Genomic DNA, 14,220 nt, shown 5'->3' on the forward strand with positions numbered 1-14,220 from the left:
AATGATTGGATAGAGTGCTGTTGAACTGAATAAATATTAGAGGTCAGGAAGACTTGGTAAACACACATCTCTTAATGTTTACACTCATGCTTTGGACGAGGTAAACATCAAGCGTTGCATACTAAGATGAGTGTGCGTCTACATGTTCTGTCCCCCTCTGTTCTCAGCCCTGTGTGAAAGTGGAAAAGTCCGCCTCACCAAGGTCACAGAGCGCATCAAAGAAAATTCTCTCTTTGACAGAAGTACACAGAAGCAAGCATCAGTTAAACACCCCCAAATATTTCTTTCATGTTTTATGCATGTTCATGTTTAATTTAATTCCAGAAACTGATTAATTGAGCATCGCTTGGTGATTGAATAAAACATGATGAGGCCCGCCTCTAAATGCATTTCCGTTCGTCTGTGACTGATGCTGCTACTTTGCTGCCTTCGTCAAACATTGTCAGTGGATTCAAGTACTCCATGAATTTAGACTAATTATCCACATTAGTCACTGAATTACAATGGCAGCCCATCAGTGTAGATTGGTGCCATGCAGAACACTTGCAGCTGAGCCATAGATCATGAATTGATGCCCCTTCTGATTCGCAAGCCTTAATTTTCCAAATTTGCAGTTCATTAGAATGCATTAAAGTGTCTTCACAAAGCACCTAGAGAAAACCAAAGTGCCAACCATTTAGAGGAGTAGGATATTCAATAGTAGATAAGCAATTATGTGCAGAGATTTCACTGTTTCCATTTTCTTAGCTGTGAACTTTTTTTTATTCATCTATTTATTTATCAATTCAACCAGACATGTAAAGGTCACCAATGACTACTGTTGTTTTTGGGTGAAAAACAGACAGACGGACAGGCAGACAAATCACAAATTTTGTAGTCATTTTTTCAGCAGTTGAAGAAGAAAAAGGACAGTTGTCTTCCTGTTTGAGGCCCAATGAGAGGCAAAGAGAAGGATGGCTGAATGGCAGCTGTACTAAGAAACACGGCACCTAACCATCTGTGTCTTCTCCCAGTAAATCTCCAACAAAAACAACATTTCTTTTAGCTTTAGAGGTTTCTCATAGGCCACCATGGGGATTTAAATTTAAATTTAAAACAACTCTTAGTTATCCTTGAATGTTTCAGTAGTATATAAATAACAGTTACTGTTGGTCATAAAGTAAAAGTGCTACAGGCTCCACGTATTACTGATTATTTTGTTGTTCTGAATATCATGAGCACCGGCCTGTTTACACCTGGGTCCTAACAATGAATCTCTCCTCACAAAAGGACCAAGTGAGTGTGACATCACCCATAGAAAATGGTTTCAACCTAATAAAGTCAGTTCAGTCCTCATTTTTTTCCAGATACAGACACCGTCATGTTGGAACCAGAAACTGTCACTGAGCAGTGATTGGTCGGAATCTACATTTCCATGCCAACCACTCTCTCCAATCAGGAGCGAGCATGTTAGAAGACCACAACCTTCTAATCTGTTTGTTCCCTTTCGGGGTCACAGGGCTGCTGGAGCCTATCCCGGCCACTTGCGGGCGAAGGCAGGGGACACACCGGGCAGGTCGCCAGTCTGTTGCAGGGCCACATCATGCAGCCATGCACACTCACATGCACACCTATGGACAATTTAGAGTGACCAATGAAATTAAGAAGACCACACCCCTTCCACTGACGGTGGGCTCGAGTGAGAATTTCTCAATCAACCGCTTCAAAGCAAAAGCACCTACTTTTATTGGGCATCTGATTGGTCAGTTCAGAACTTGAATTACTTGCACTACAGAAAAAATATCCATAAAAAAATTAGAATTATCAATAACATAAAAAATGGTATCAGAGTGAGAATAATTATTCTGACCGATAGAATGATCAAGTATACTTTTTCATTTCTCTATAGAAGTCTATGGGATTTTGTCTACTTGGATCCAGCAGGTCCTTCCTGTATGTATGTGAGGGGGAGGGGACATTTAGTCAAATTCTCATGAACATTCAATGTTTGTTACCCACAAAATCTGCTGCCCAAAGCGGATAGTTAAATGAGAAAGATTCTTTTAAAACACAACGTCAAATATAAAAAGCTGTTCTGCTCATGTAATCTGCACACAGACAAGCATTGGGCACAAAATTGCATATAAATTAATTTCTTCTTTTTCACCTAATGCGCCCTTTTGTGTTGTTAACCACCAAAAACATTAATGAACAACAGTGAAAGCAGCTTGAATGTTGTTGAGTTCCCAAAGTATTCTCATGAGTGCAGTTATAGTGAAGTAACAATAATTAAATAAAAAAAGCGCTACATTCGTGGCCTGGCTCCTGTTGGTGGCAAAAATACCTTCAGTGAACATACTGAAGTGCACACAGCACTTCATTCAACATCTGAGCAGTGAGACCACCTGAAGCACAGTTCTTTCAACAGTCTGTCTGTTCAGAATCTCTGCAGTTCCGGTGTGTGACCATAACCTTTTCATTCCATGTCCACCTGCTGCTGCTGAAGCTCTTCTCAAAACACAAACTCGGGGACAGATACTCGGAGAAAGCTGTTTTAACTTTGCTTACACTGATCTGATTCTGAGCACACCCGCCATGCGTTTAAACATCTATCAGCTTTCTTTCCACTGCTGCTAAAAAGAACCATCCCAGTTTGTCTGCACCTCTTCTGACCTGAGGCTGGTAATGGGGGGACGAGGCCTTCAAAAGCCTGCTTAGATTGGATTCTATTATGGGTTAATTGATTAAGAAGGGGGTGCTATAAGATGACTGTATATCTCTTTATTGATCTGCCTTTCAATGAGATTGGCTTTTACCCGTTCCCCCTGAGGGATGAAGGGAAGAAAAGAAGCAAAAGAAGAGGGAAGCGCTGCTGTTTTAAAGGGGAGACTATTTTCCTGTTTCTCATGTCAGAGTTTCTCAGATGGGACCCAGACTCATGAAATGGGGTAGAATATGACAGCGAGATCCAGAGGACTGCAGGAGACTGGACTTCTCCTGCTCTTCCCTTGTCTCATTAGGTAAGGATATGTCTCTCCAAAGCCCCTCGTCTTCTTTAGGATCTCTTTGTATCTCTGATTTCTCTATAATGAGAGACCCTCTGTTAATTTTGAGGCTCTGAAGCGAGACGGGCCCCCTATCAGCCCCCTTCCCCCCTGCTCCCCAGCTCTGTGCATCTCTGAAGTGATCTGCGTGGAGGAAGACAGGGTGCTGTTCCACACATCAGAATGAGACGGACAGATTGGAGACATTAGACTTCTGTCTGTCTGTCTGTCTGTCTGTCTGTCTGTCTGTCTGTCTGTCTGTCTGTCTTTCTGTCTGTCTGTCTGTTGAGGTTCAACTCTTCAGCTATGCATTTGGTTTTCATTGTAGCAGAAGTGGACTGATGAGAAATGTGTCAATAAATCTGATTTTAAGGGCAGATGAGTAAAATCTAAAGATCAGTGACTCAGGACAATTTTCAAACATACATGCAGATAAAAACAGAGACACCTAAGGTTTTGTTATTTTATTTTGTTAGTTTGTTAGTACAAGCAAACTAGTAAGGACAGCATTATAATGTCATAAATGAGCAAAAGAATAATTCAATTCTATATTTCTTTTACTATTGATTTGCTTTTTTCTGACCAAAATGTTTTGAAGATGCATTATTTAAGTGAGATAGCACTTTATCATTTTTTATGTTTCCTTTTTCCGTTAATACTACATTCTCCCTAATATTAGTGCCAAACATGAATGAAATTTAGTGTCTTATTTCATTAGTATAACTCAGAATGAAGTCTAAATATTGATCTCCTCAGTCTGATGCTGTTTTCTTTGTTTTTTGCTATAAATGAGCCTCAGCAGTTGCAGTGTTTCCCACAGAGGATGATGTCTGTCCCTGTCCATACCTCATAAGGTAAAGGACAGGGACAGTAGTTTAAACTGAAACTGAAAACAAAGAAAAGAACCCTGTGAAGCAACTATGTTGTCATGAGCTGTAAAACAGATGTGAGAAACACTCCAGATGAAGCAAAAACAGACAAGAAGCCTCTGTGAGTGAACCTCAACAACAAAGATGCATGGTTATAGAGCTGCAGGGGGGGCTCATTTTCCATTGTGGACACAGATCTAAATTGAGAAAATTTATGTGCACATGAAATGACAGAAATGCACAGATAATAAAACTAAAAAGCAATTACTTTAAATTTACTCAAAATTCAACTAAGCATAAGATCTCTTTCATCTCCTCTCCACTTCAGGAACATAAATTAGACAGGCTGAGTCAGCTAACAGTCTGCAAGCCTCTGGTCTTGTCTGCAGTCACCTGTTTTGTCTGCAGTCACCTGTCTGTCTGTAGTCTCCTGTCTGTCTGCAGTCACCTGTCTGTCTGCAGTCACCTGTTTTGTCTGCAGTCACCTGTTTTGTCTGCAGTCACCTGTCTGTCTGTAGTCTCCTGTCTGTCTGCAGTCACCTCTCTGTCTGCAGTCACCTGTCTGTCTGTAGTCACCTGTCTGTCTGTAGTCACCTGTCTGTCTGCAATCACCTGTCTGTCTGTAGTCACCTGTCTGTCTGCAGTCACCTGTCTGTCTGTAGTCTCCTGTCTGTCTGCAGTCACCTCTCTGTCTGCAGTCACCTGTCTGTCTGTAGTCACCTGTCTGTCTGCAATCACCTGTCTGTCTGTAGTCTCCTGTCTGTCTGCAGTCACCTCTCTGTCTGCAGTCACCTGTCTGTCTGTAGTCACCTGTCTGTCTGCAGTCACCTGTCTGCCTGAAGTCACCTGTTTTGTCTGCAGTCACCTGTCTGTCTGTAGTCACCTGTCTGTCTGCAGTCACCTGTCTGTCTGCAGTCACCTGTTTTGTATGCAGTCACCTGTCTGTCTGTCTGGAGTCACCTGTCTTGTCTGTAGTCACCTGTCTGTCTGTAGTCACCTGTCTGTCTGCAGTCACCTATCTGTCTGGAGTCACCTGTCTTGTCTGCAGTCACCTGTTTTGTCTGCAGTCACCTGTCTGTCTGCAGTCACCTGTTTTGTCTGCAGTCACCTGTCTGCCTGCAGTCACCTGTCTTCTCTGCAGTCACCTGTATGTCTGCAGTCACCTGTCTGTCTGCAGTCACCTGTTTTGTCTGCAGTCACCTGTTTTGTCTGCAGTCACCTGTCTGCCTGCAGTCACCTGTCTTCTCTGCAGTCACCTGTTTTGTCTGCAGTCACCTGTCTGTCTGTAGTCACCTGTCTGTCTGCAGTCACCTGTTTTGTCTGCAGTCACCTGTTTTGTCTGCAGTCACCTGTTTTGTCTGCAGTCACCTGTCTGCCTGCAGTCACCTGTCTTCTCTGCAGTCACCTGTATGTCTGCAGTCACCTGTCTGTCTGCAGTCACCTGTCTGTCTGTAGTCACTTTTCTGTCTGCAGTCACCTGTCTGTCTGCAATCTCCTGTCTGTCTGCAGTCACCTGTCTGTCTGCAGTCACCTGTCTGCCTGCAGTCACCTGTCTTCTCTGCAGTCACCTGTATGTCTGCAGTCACCTGTCTGTCTGCAGTCACCTGTCTGTGTGTAGTCACCTGTCTGTCTGCAGTCACCTGTTTTGTCTGCAGTCACCTGTTTTGTCTGCAGTCACCTGTCTGCCTGCAGTCACCTGTTTGTCTGTAGTCACATGTCTGTATGCAGTCACCTGTCTGTCTGTAGTCACTTTTCTGTCTGCAGTCACCTGTCTGTCTGCAATCTCCTGTCTGTCTGCAGTCACCTGTCTGTCTGCAGTCACCTGTCTGTCTGTAGTCACCTGTCTGCCTGCAGTCACCTGTCTGGTCTGCAGTCACCTGTCTGTCTGCAGTCACCTGTCTGTCTGCAGTCACCTGTCTGTCTATAGTCACTTTTCTGTCTGCAGTCACCTGTCTGTCTGCAATCTCCTGTCTGTCTGCAGTAACCTGTCTGTTTGTAGTCACCTGTCTGTCTGCAGTCACCTGTCTGTCTGCAGTCACCTGTTTTGTCTGCAGTCACCTGTCTGTCTGTAGTCACCTATCTGTCTGCAGTCACCTGTCTGTCTGCAGTCACCTGTCTGTCTGTAGTCACCTGTCTGTCTGTAGTCACCTGTCTGTCTGCAGTCACCTGTCTGCCTGCAGTCACCTGTTTTGTCTGCAGTCACCTGTCTGTCTGTAGTCACCTGTCTGTCTGCAGTCACCTCTCTGTCTGCAGTCACCTGTCTGTCTGTAGTCACCTGTCTGTCTGCAGTCACCTGTCTGCCTGGAGTCACATGTTTTGTCTGCAGTCACCTGTCTGTCTGTAGTCACCTGTCTGTCTGCAGTCACCTGTCTGTCTGCAGTCACCTGTTTTGTCTGCAGTCACCTGTCTGTCTTTCTGGAGTCACCTGTATGTCTGCAGTCACCTGTCTGTCTGCAGTCACCTGTCTGTGTGTAGTCACCTGTCTGTCTGCAGTCACCTGTTTTGTCTGCAGTCAACTGTCTGTCTGTAGTCACCTGTCTGGTTGCAGTCACCTGTCTGTCTGCAATCTCCTGTCTGTCTGCAGTCACCTGTCTGTCTGTAGTCACCTATCTGTCTGTAGTCACCTGTCTGTCTGCAGTCACCTGTCTGTCTGCAGTCACCTGTTTTGTCTGCAGTCACGTGTCTGTCTGTAGTCACCTGTCTGTCTGCAGTCACCTGTTTTGACTGCATGGCCTGTCTGTCTGTAGTCACCTGTCTGTCTGCAGTCACCTCTCTGTCTGCAGTCACCTGTCTGTCTGTAGTCACCTGTCTGTCTGCAGTCACCTGTCTGCCTGGAGTCACATGTTTTGTCTGCAGTCGCCTGTCTGTCTGTAGTCACCTGTCTGTCTGCAGTCACCTGTCTGTCTGCAGTCACCTGTTTTGTCTGCAGTCACCTGTCTGTCTGTCTGGAGTCACCTGTCTGTCTGCAGTCACCTGTCTGTCTGCAGTCACCTGTCTTCTCTGCAGTCACCTGTATGTCTGCAGTCACCTGTCTGTCTGCAGTCACCTGTCTGTGTGTAGTCACCTGTCTGTCTGCAGTCACCTGTTTTGTCTGCAGTCAACTGTCTGTCTGTAGTCACCTGTCTGTCTGCAGTCACCTGTCTGTCTGCAATCTCCTGTCTGTCTGCAGTCACCTGTCTGTCTGTAGTCACCTATCTGTCTGTAGTCACCTGTCTGTCTGCAGTCACCTGTCTGTCTGCAGTCACCTGTTTTGTCTGCAGTCACGTGTCTGTCTGTAGTCACCTGTCTGTCTGCAGTCACCTGTCTGTCTGCAGTCACCTGTTTTGACTGCATGGCCTGTCTGTCTGCAGTCACCTGTCTGTCTGCAGTCACCTGTCTGCCTGCAGTTAACTGTCTGTCTGCAGTCACCTGTCTGTCTGGAGTCACCTGTGTTGTCTGCAGTCACCTGTCTGTCTGCAGTCACCTGTCTTGTCTGTAGTCACCTGTCTGTCTGTAGTCACCTGTCTGCCTGCAGTCACCTGTTTGTCTGCAGTCACCTGTCTGTCTGGAGTCACCTGTTTTGTCTGCAGTCACCTGTCTGTCTGCAGTCACCTGTCTGTCTGCAGTCACCTGTCTGTCTGCAGTCACCTGTCTGCCTGCAGTTAACTGTCTGTCTGCAGTCACCTGTCTGTCTGGAGTCACCTGTCTTGTCTGCAGTCACCTGTCTGTCTGCAGTCACCTGTCTTGTCTGTAGTCACCTGTCTGTCTGGAGTCACCTGTTTTGTCTGCAGTCACCTGTCTGTCTGCAGTTACCTGTCTGTCTGCAGTCACCTGTTTTGTCTGCAGTCACCTGTCTGTCTGCAGTCACCTGTTTTGTCTGCAGTCAACTTTCTGTCTGTAGTCACCTGTCTGTCTGCAGTCACCTGTCTCTCTGCAGTCACCTGTCTGTCTGCAGTCACCTGTCTTGTCCGTAGTCACCTGTCTGTCTGTAGTCACCTGTCTGTCTGCAGTCACCTGTCTGTCTGCAGTCACCTGTCTGTCTGCAGTCACCTGTCCGTCTGCAGTCACCTGTCCGTCTGCAGTCACCTGTCTGTCTGCAGTCACCTGTCCGTCTGCAGTCTCCTATCTGTGGTCTTGTCCTATGACACACTCTCTTCTTTCAGAGTTTGCGGGCAGCTGTTTGCCTCCAAAAGCAAATTCACACAGTTTGTAATTTCTGGACAACAATATCTTGATTTAAGTGTATTTTTTATCTTATGATGTCGTTTTAGTTTTAGATTGCCTGGTATGATTTGGAATCTCATGCGGCTATCACTTTTTGCAGTAGTTTCTGGCAGAAGATGTCCCCCTCCTGAAAATAGCCTTCTTCTCAGACTCCAAGTGGTGTCAGGACAGCGGGTCAGAGCTCAGAGCCGTCTGCCACACTGCGCCGCTCTGTAATTTAACCTCCTCTGCCTCCCCACCCCACAGAGATCCCATCCGTTCATTTCCTCTGAGATGAAATGACTCTTCCAATTCAACCGGTTGAAGCAGAACTCTGGGGAGGGGGGTTGGGGAGATGAAGCGGCAGCAGCAATTATGGCTCTCCCTCCGACACACACTCGGACAAAGCTGCAGGAGAGCTCAAACAAAATTGTCTCTGCCCCTCAGTCGAGCACCTCTGGCTCAAATCCAGACTTCACCTCACCTTGTGTTAACCAGCCTTTCATTGCAGCTCTCGTGTGGGGGACAGGAGCCCTTCCAGCAGGCAGTTAGTTCCCCTGTGTTGTGTTTTTTGTGGTGATAAATGAAACAGAACTGTACAAAATTGTAAACTATTATAACATTTTTGTCTTAAGCTTTTTTTTGCACATGGGTTTGCCTTCATCATTTCCGACCGTTTATTCAGGAACGGAATGCAGATCTGCTGATCTTATCTGCAGGCAGTTTACTTGCAGTCTCCGGATGTGATGAGGAGCCGCATGAAATTAAGGAGGCAGACCAGAAATGACAACATTCAACATTGCATGCGGGTGCAGTCACATCCTCAGATCAGACAACACTAAACAGACGCTGAGCGAACACAGAAAATGTTACAAAATCTTCTTGCATTGAAATTGACCAACAGGACACACTCTTCCAGATGCGCTAACAGTTTTCAAGGATGCTCTGAATATGTAAAGGGCTGGGAAAAACACACCTTTACATATTAAGAGCATTGTTGAATCTCGTGAAATAGGATGAAGTAGCATTACTTGATAATTGTATGTAGCTGACTCACAGCTACAAAGGGAAAATGGATCAACTAAAGCAAAGCAAAATAACAGCCAAGCAGAGGGGAGCTTATTTTAATGCCATGTATGCAGGGCAGCAGCTCTTAAACTGAATGAGTACAAATTTTAAAGGACCTTTGTCATGTTATTCTGTCAAATGAACAAACCACTGTCCACATAAAAAAGTCAAGGTGCTCTTATTTTTATGTCATTTCCAGGCATAATGTGAGAAACATGCATCCATTGACAACACTATGGCAGGGAAGCAACCTACAATGGAGCAGCATGGAAGCCAGACAACAAAAAGGAGGCCTCTATCTTGAAAAGAGGTCCTCTTTTATAGGTGGTTGGCTCCACCCCTTACCAAACCAACCCAATTATCAATCAATATCAAAGATATCCCAAGAAACTGTTATGGATTATCAATACACCTCAAAAAGCACCTCCTCCAAGCGCAAAACCTTTTTTTTCTATTTTGATAAATGCAAGTTTTTTCAACATTAATGTGTTTCCACTAAATAAATTTACTATCGCAAATCCAAGTTGCGCAATTTTGTAGTGAATGGAAACTTAGCTAGTGTGAGAACCCGCTTGTTTTCTTGGTGCTCAATGATCAGAATCACAAAGAGGTCACTGACTTTCTGTACAGTCAGTTGCTACAGAGCTCCAGACTTCATATGACCTTCAGATTAGCCCAAGTACAGCACGCAGAGAGTTTCATGGAATGGTTTCCATGGCCGAGCAGCTGCATCCAAGCCACACATCACCAAGTGCCATGCAAAGTGTCTGATGCAGTGGTGTAGAGCACACCCCCACTGGACTCTAGAGCAGTGGAGACTCCTTCTCTGCAGTGATGGATCACACTTTTCCATCTGGCAATCTGATGGACGAGTCTTGGAGGTTGCTAGGAAAACAGTACATTTGGGACTGCATTGCGCTGAAGTTTGGGCTTTTTTTTCTGGACTTTGCCTCTTAGTTCCAGTGAAAGAAACTCTGAATGCTTCAGGATACCAAAACATTTTGGACAATTCCATGCTCCAACCTTGTGGGAAAAGTTTGGAGCAGCTCCTTCCTCTTCCAACATGACTTTGGACCAGAGCACAAAGCAATGTCCATAAAGACACGGATGACAGAGTCTGGTGTGGATGAACTTGACAGAGTTCTGACCTTATAAAATAAAACATCTTTGGGAGGAATTAAAGTGGAGACTGAGATCCAGGCCTTTTCCACCAACACCAGTGTGTGACCTCACTAATGCACTTATGGAAGAATGGTCACGAAATCCTAGAAACACTCCTCAACCTTTTGGACAGCCTTGCCAGAAGAGTTGAAGCTGTAACAGCTGCTGAAGGTGGACCCACATCAACTGTATGGGGTTAGGAATGGGATGGTACTTCAGTTCAAATGTGAGTCAAGGCAGGTGAGTGGATACTTTTGGCATTATGGTGTATCTCAACTGTATATGAATGGGTTGATGTACAACATTATTAGCTGCAATCAAACCTGGTGAAAGTGATCTGCATGCAGTTTAACACAACAAATGTTTGAGACAAAGAGAAAACAGCAGGACTGAACATCTTTCAGAGTGAATTTTAACAGGAAGATTTTTTGAACTCCAGGCTGGAAAAGCCCTGAAGCCCCCCCCCCCCCCCCCCCCAACAGCTCTCTCTTTTTTTACAGTGCCCCCTTCTAAGCTCTTTGCAGTTTTCTTCATAACATCACAACACTTGTCTGGTGAGCAGCTGTTAAGACTTAGGTGAAAAGTGCTCCTATCTGTGCTCTTCAGCCCTCTTCCCAGGCTGTCAGAGTTCTTCACCTCGGGGGGAAATTGTGAGATGATGAGTGAAAACCAAGTCCAAGCTTTTGCAGAGGTTGACAACAGTTCCAAGAAACATTCCATAAAGCTTAGACTCCTCTGACAGAAAGAAATCTGCAGCCAGAGGGGCAGTGATCAGTGTCAGCAGGAGTGATGGGGCACTGAGAGAGCTCGCTGTGACAAACAAACCTGAGAGAGCAAAAGGCAGGAGAAACTCTTTTTAGGGATTGTCAATACCACACGGAATATCTTTGCTTTTAGAATTCTCTTTCAGCACAACTAACACGGAAATTTGTTGATAAAGAACCTGATTGTCACAGGTGTATGGCACATCAGCAATTAAATGATACACTTATGAATATGCACCAGTGTTGTTTTCTTCTTTCCAAGTCTTTATCCCCAGATCCAATCCTCAAAAGAGACGTCACCTTGTGTTACTGCACTGTAATGTAGGAGAATGAGCTGCATGCAATCACAGAAAGTGCATTGGACTTGCTTTATTTGCTTTTGTATGCTGCAAACTCAGTAACTACAGACAGATAATCACTTTTGCACATAAGCTGTCTGCTTCCAAGCAATCCCATCACTTGTTGATTGTTGTTGGTCTCCGTTCTTCTGGAGCATGTCCTCTATCCAAGACATTTAGCCTTTGGCAAAGACAGGCTGCTAAAAGAGAACAAAGATGCAGACATGTAGCATCTCTGGGATGCTGACTGCACTCTCTGACTACAGGAGTCCCATTGAAAGTTAATCAGCTGAAGCCCCTCCCACTTTCTGACAGCACTGAAGCCACATCTGGTAAAATAGATCAGATATTGATCCATAATGAGAAAAAACAGAGAATATTGATACTTAAACCTATTTCAAATGGTGTAAACAGTGTTTGAACATCATGCAGATTATTTAGCTGTGTAGAATAAATCTGCTTCATCTCACGAGCAGCAGATTCTGAATACATTCTCTACATTGTAGGTGCAGAGTTTGAAAGGAACCATGCAGCCCTCTCTGGCCACACCCACAAATTCACAGTCCTATCCTTTCCTCAAAGCTTCTTCAGGTACAATGACTTCTTTTTATTTTTGTCTGTCCTGACAAATGTAAGAACATTGCCTGGCTTTTGGCCAGGCAGTGCAGCTTTAAAAAGAAAGACTTTTGTGATATGGGCTTTGTTCCTCCCTGCCGAGGTAGAAATCACAATCCCTTGTTGGCAGAAAATTATTGCTGGATTACCTTTGTTCCCTGTGCAGCAGAGCTGTCAGAACTGAATCTCCACAGTCTGGATTTATGACTGGAATAAGTGAGTGTGAGAGGAGCTGCACATGCATACCTGTCCACTTATTTCAATCCAAACAGCATGTCCCCCTGTCAGGCTCAAAGCCACATTCGCCTGCTCTTCATCTCGTCCTGCCTTTGTCTGCCTCACTCTCTGATGATGACAGTAGTGGCAGGCTCCCAGGAAGACCCATTCCTACTCTCAGGTCTCCCCTTACCCCCCCACCCCTACTTTACAACATCCCTCTTTGCTGATGGGGTGGGGCATGGAGGGAGGGAGGGGGGTTCATTCATTGTTTCTCACTGTCTCTTTTTATTTATGGCACCTCCAGCATGACCGTGAACACCCAGCAAACTGCCCGATAGTCAGCATTCAGTCCACAATGCCATGGTGACGAAGTCTTCCAAAGGAGGCCTTGCCCTGTGGTGTGGCCTTCTGGCTGATCAGAAGACAATAGACCTCCTGCCCATCACTCTTAGGGAGTCAGCTGGGTGAAAGTACAAGCGAATGAGAGCACAGCCCTGCATGCACGGCTGAAGCAGGAGGGTGAATAATGGTTGTGTTTCAGGGAGAAACTGTGTGTGTGTGTGTGTGTGTGTGTGTGGGTGTGTGTGGGTGTGTGTGTGTGTGTGTGTGTGTGAGACGTTTTAACACACAAAACGAAACAATGAATTCTGGCAGCAGCATCAGACACAGTTCTTTGTGCTTTTAGTTAAAATATGAAAACAACCAACATAAATCATGTAAAACGGCAGATACTGATTACATCACTGCTTATTCAAGTTTTGATGTTCTTGTGTTTTTAGTCTTCTGGTCTATCTGTGCTTGTCTTTTCTCTGGTCCTCAAATGGTTGAGACAGATGGTTGCCCTCATAAATCTGGTTCTGCTGGAGGTTTCCTGCTAAACTTTAATTATGGGGGGGCTTTCCTTCCCACTATCACCTTTGCTTGATCAGCAGCCTACTGCATTGAAAACCTCTTCATGTAACCAGTTGGTCGTTTTTACGGGCTTATGCTAAGATAAGTCAGCCTCATTGGAATGACCTGGACTAAATGATGTTGATACATCCTCAATGAATGTTTGTTTTGATGCCTTTTGTGTAGGACCCCTGGACCACCACATGTGAACTGGCACTTTAGGAATGAACTGAACTAAACAAGTTAGAGAGGCATGTCAGGACCAGTGACTGTATGTGAGAACTTGACAGGTGACGCCCTCCCCTCCCACGTTCCAAACAACCCCTAGGATCACACTGCTTCATTTGACCACTTTTTAAAAACTGCTTTGAATCATCAGTGTGTCCAGATAGAGTCATGGTTCGTATCCCAAAAGTCATCTAAAAACAACCAGACCCAACAAAAAACGATGTGTGATTAATTAGCAGTAACTAATCATCCATTACTCCCTGATTTGATTGAAAGCCTATGTCTTCATCAACGGGCTGCAGAGATCCTGCAAGCAACCAATGAATAAATAAAAATAAAATACATCGTAAATCAAACAAATGAGCCTCCAAACATGTGGAACCTTATCAAAAACATTTAGCTCACCTGTTCAGCTAAGTTTAGTTGGTCTGCTCTGCTGCTGTGTGCTCACTTGCAGCTCTATTTGCCCACTTGGACTTTAAATCTCTGAAATTTACTTTTTTCTGTTTTGGGTGGCCCAAAACTCCGTTGTATAAACACGCTCGTCACTACACTAATAAATAAATACAAAACCCTGTTCTATTTTATTTTAGTGGCTTTGCTGCTCCTTCTGGGTTTTACTCAGAGAGAAACGGGTAAGAATGGTTGAAGACGGCAGAATCCTGTTCAAGCAGAACTGATAAAACGTCCAAAGTCCAATGCTGTGTCCAAATTCCCACCCTAACCCCTAACTACTAAAAACCAGATCGTACGGCACTACCTAGTGCCCTGGATTCTAAAAGCACCTCGGATGCCATGCTCACTACTTTTTTTTTTAATGGCAAAGAAGACATCATGGATTCACAAAGTGAAAATCTCATTG

The 14,220-nt window shown here is 44.9% G+C and overlaps 1 protein-coding gene across 7 annotated transcripts in view; it reads right to left on the minus strand.

Annotated features, from left to right (window-relative positions):
• The window catches only part of robo3 (roundabout, axon guidance receptor, homolog 3 (Drosophila)), a 181,269-nt gene that overhangs the window by 107,069 nt on the left and 59,980 nt on the right, over nucleotides 1-14,220 (minus strand). The gene's annotated exons all lie outside the window — the stretch shown is intronic.

Source organism: Oryzias latipes, chromosome 14 (genome assembly GCF_053564925.1).
Source record: "Oryzias latipes strain Hd-rR chromosome 14, Olatipes_Hd-rR_3.1".
Taxonomy (NCBI): Eukaryota; Metazoa; Chordata; class Actinopteri; order Beloniformes; family Adrianichthyidae; genus Oryzias; species Oryzias latipes.